This window comes from Salmo salar, chromosome ssa13, assembly GCF_905237065.1.
Source record: "Salmo salar chromosome ssa13, Ssal_v3.1, whole genome shotgun sequence".
Taxonomy (NCBI): domain Eukaryota; kingdom Metazoa; phylum Chordata; class Actinopteri; order Salmoniformes; family Salmonidae; genus Salmo; species Salmo salar.
This window is the reverse complement of record NC_059454.1, coordinates 47,604,038-47,609,135: the sequence shown is the minus strand read 5'-3', so window position 1 is coordinate 47,609,135 and position 5,098 is coordinate 47,604,038.

Genomic DNA, 5,098 nt, shown 5'->3' with positions numbered 1-5,098 from the left:
GCGATTGCATAAAGGAGTTCTGTAACTATAATTCTTAAAATAATGTATGTATTTTGTCAACGTTTATGATGAGTAATTTAGTAAATTCACCGGAAGTTTTCGGTGGGTATGCTAGTTCTGAACATCACATGCTAATGTAAAAAGCTGTTTTTTGATGTAAATATGAACTTGATTGAACAAAACATGCATGTATTGTATAACATAATGTCCTAGGAGTGTCATCTGATGAAGATCATCAAAGGTTAGTGCTGCATTTAGCTGTGGTTTGGGTTTTGTGACATATATGCTTGCTTTGAAAATGGGTGTGTGATTATTTTTGGCTGGGTACTCTCCTGACAATCTAATGTTTTGCTTTCGCTGTAAAGCCTTTTTGAAATTGGACAATGTGGTTGGATTATCTTTCAAATGGTGTACAATAGTCATATGTTTGAGAAATTGAAGTTATAGCATTTTTTAGGTTTTTGTATTTCGCGCCACGCTTTACCATTGGATATTGGTGAGGCGTTCCACTAGCGGAACGTCTAGATGCAAGAGTTAACATGACTTTTGAATGACAACCTCATCTCTGTACCCCACACATACAATTAATTATCTGTAAGATCCCTCAGTCGAGCATTGAATTTCAAACACAGATTCTTCAACCACAAAGACCAGGGAGGTTTTCCAATGTTGTTCCTTGTCAATCATTGGCTCATTGGTGAAATTAGCATTCTGACAATATCTTTAATTAAATCATTCAAAAACCTTTCAACGTTTCAACAGGAACATAGCACACATGTTTCCAAGTAAGTTCTGCAAAATAGAAAAGGGTCCGAGTTGTTTTATTGTGCCTGCAGTCATATATCTTAGTGATGTCACCGCCTATGTCATTACCTTCTACTCATGAGACCAAACCCATGCCTACACAGCTATATAAACATGAGTTTCAGTGTTATCTATAGGCTCAGCATTAAATGTCCACTCCAAGTTGATTTATAGTGTAATGTCCGACTAGTTTCTTCTCTTCCACTCCCCTGCAGAGTTGTCTCACAGTCACACATTTCTCAGACTGTTTCTTTATGAGGCAGAGACTAGAAAAGACTGTGGAACAATATTACACCTTTATAATGAATATATATATGGTTAATCTGTAGTCTAGGACCCTATACATGTAAGGAGGCAGGTCTTATAACCCCTCCCTTCTATTAATACAACATAAGCATAATACATCAAACATTTGGTACAGCCCCTATCATGACCCCAAGGTGAACCCAACACTAACATAAAAAATTAAAACTTAATTTCACTTTGACATTATGGGAAAATGTGTGTAGACCAGTGACAAAATATACCTTAATTTTAAATTCAGGCTGTAACACAACAAATTTGGAAAGAGCCAAGGGGTGTGACTGCCGATAACTTCACAAAGAAGTTGACTACAAATAAAAACTATTTCAAATACATTGGAAACTTTTGAAACTGTAACAACCGAAGTAAAAACATGCTTAAAATGAAAACCGATATAATAGCATTAAAATATAAATAGTCTACCTACAGTACATAGGTGTATATATTTGAATAATTAATTCAACTGCATTATATTTTGCTACTTGTAGGCTACTGTCAAATTTTGGCCTCAATATATGTAATGATGTGTAGCCTAGCGTGCCCAACAATGTGCCAGATCTTGATTTAGTGCATTATTATAGGGTAAGCATTAGAATAAGCTGCCTCAATATTTGCAGCCATAGGTGATAATAGCTCTCTGGGAGCTTATCCGTCGTCAGTATTGTGAAATAAATATAATGTTAAATTAAGATTTTAATGGAGAAAGCTGATTTGAGAGCAGTGGGTGCCTTTCTTTTGATCCTATCAGTAATGACACATGCCTCAACGACGCACATTGCGAATGTTCTCTCTGCGTGGTGTTTTGGGAAATGCATGTTACATCTTCACCGTTGCAGGAAAGATGCATAGTTAAAACACGCGTAAGCCTAAATTCCATTGCTATCAGGAAGCTCTGCCGTGGTCTGTATATTCAGCAGCATCTATTCAGAATGGAAACCATCCTTGATTGTTAATTCATAAAATATTTTCTGTGTCACACCTGTTTGCCTTAGACTCTCAGCTGTTCAAATACAGTGCCTTCAGTAAGAATTCACAGCCCATGAGTTTTTCCACATTTCGTTGTTATAGCCTAAATTGAAAATGGATTAACCTGTTAGGGCTAGGGGGCAGTATTTACCTGGCCGGATAAAAAACGTACCCGATTTCATCTGGTTATTACTACTGCCCAGAAACTAGAATATGCATATAATTATTGGCTTTGGATAGAAAACACCCTAGTTTCTAAAACTGTTTGAATGGTGTCTGTGAGTATAACAGAACTCATATGGCAGGCAAAAACCTGAGAAGATTCTGTACAGGAAGTGCCCTCTCTGACCATTCCTTGGGCTTCTTGACTCTTTTTATTGAAAACTTAGGATCTTTGCTGTAACGTGACACTTCCTACGGCTCCCATAGGCTCTCAGAACCCGGGAAAAAGCTGAATGATGTCGAGGCAGCCCCTGGCTGAAAAAAATCGGACATAGCGAGTGCATAGAGGAGTTTTGTATCTATAATTCTTAAAATAATTATGTTTTTTGTGAACGTTTATCGTGAGTAATTTAGTAAATTCACCGGAAGTTTGCGGGGGGTATGCTAGTTCTGAACGTCACATGCTAATGTAAAAAGCTGGTTTTTGATATAAATATGAACTTGATTGAACAAAACATGCATGTATTGTATAACATAATGTCCTAGGCGTGTCATCTGATGAAGATCATCAAAGGTTAGTGCTGCATTTAGCTGTGGTTTGGGTTTATGTGACATTATATGCTAGCTTGAAAAATGGGTGTGTGATTATTTCTGGCTGGGTACTCTGCTGACATAATCTAATGTTTTGCTTTCGTTGTAAAGCCTTTTTGAAATCGGACACTGTGGTTAGATTAACGAGAGTCTTGTATTTAACCTCTTACATCTAGACGTTCCGCTAGCGGAACACCTGCTCCAATATCCAATGATGGGCGTGGCGCGAAATACAAATATCTCTAAAATCCGAAAACTTCCATTTTTCAAACATATGACTATTTTACAGCATTTTAAAGACAAGACTCTCGTTAATCTAACCACACTGTCCGATTTCAAAAAGGCTTTACAGCGAAAGCAAAACATTAGATTATGTCAGCAGAGTACCCAGCCAGAAATAATCAGACACCCATTTTTCAAGCTAGCATATAATGTCACAAAAACCCAGAAGACAGCTAAATGCAGCACTAACCTTTGATGATCTTCATCAGATGACACACCTAGGACATTATGTTATACAATACATGCATGTTTTGTTCAATCAAGTTCATATTTATATCAAAAAACAGCTTTTTACATTAGCATGTGACGTTCAGAACTAGCAAACTTCCGGGGAATTTACTAACAATTTACTAAATTACTCACGATAAACGTTCACAAAAAGCATAATTATTTTAAGAATTATAGATCAGAACTCCTCTATGCACTCGATATGTCCGATTTTAAAATAGCTTTTTGGTGAAAGCACATTTTGCAATATTCTAAGTACATAGCCCAGCCATCACGGGCTAGCTATTTAGACACCCGGCAAGTTTAGCCTTCACCAAAATCAGATATACTATAAGAAAAATGTTATTACCTTTCCTGTTCTTCGTCAGAATGCACTCCCAGGACTTCTACTTCAATAACAAATGTTGGTTTGGTCCCAAATAATCCATCGTTATATCCAAATAGCGGCATTTTGTTCGTGCGTTCCAGACACTATCCGAAATGGTAAATCAGGGTCGCGCGCATGGCGCATTTCGTGACAAAACATTTCTAAATATTTCATTACCGTACTTCGAAGCATGTCAACCGCTGTTTAAAATCAATTTTTATGCAATTTATCTCGTAAAAAGCGATAATATTCCGACCCGGGAATCTGCTTTTCGGTAAATAGAGGGAAAAACAGAAAGACGGGGGCGGCCAGTGCACGCGCCTAAGCCCTTTGTTCTCTGATAGACCACTTAGCAAAAGCGCTCGTGTGTTTCAGCCAGGGCTTTGAATTACGTCATTCAGCTTTTTCCCAGGCTCTGAGCGCCCATGGAAGCCGTAGGAAGTGTCACGTAACAGCAGAGATCCTTTGTAATGGATAGAGATAATAAAGAAGGCCAAGAAATGGTCAGACAGGGTACTTCCTGTACAGAATCTTCTCAGGTTTTGGCCTGCCAAATGAGTTCTGTTATACTCACAGACACCATTCAAACAGTTTTAGAAACTTTGGAGTGTTTTCTATCCAAAGCTAATAATTATATGCATATTCTAGTTTCTGGGCAGGAGTAATAATCAGATTAAATCGGGTATGTTTTTTATCCAGCCGTGAAAATACTGCCCCCTAGCCATGACAGGTTAAAATGGTGTAAAATAGTCATATGTTTGAGAAATTGAAGTAATAGCATTTCTAAGGTATTTGAATAACGCGCCACAGGATTCCACTGGCTGTTACGTAGGTTTCGTCCCACCTTCCCTAGAGAGGTTAACAATTACAAGCATACCCATAACATGATGCAGCCACCCCTATTCTTGAAAATATGGAGAGAGGTACTCAGTAATGTGTTGTATTGGATTTGCCCCAAACATAACACTTTGTATTCACATAAAATTGTGAATTGCTTTGCCACATTTTTTGCAGTATTACTTTAATGCCTTTTTGCAAGAAGGATCCATGTTTTGGAATATGTTATGTTTTGATGATTGTTTTGTTGATCTATCCTCAGTTTTCTCCTATCACAGCCATTAAACTATGTAACTGTTTTAAAGTCACCATTTGGCCTCATGGTGAAATCCCTTAGCAGTTTCCTTCCTCTCCAGCAACTGAGTTAGGAAGGATGCCTGTATCTTTGTAGTGACTGGGTGTATTGATACACCATCCAAAGTGTAATTAATAACTTCACCATGCTCAAAGGGATATTCAATGTCTGCTTTCCATAACAATGAGGTATTGACTCAAGACATTTCAGCCTGTAATTTTTTATTAATTTCTAAACATTTCAAAAACATAATTCCATTTTGA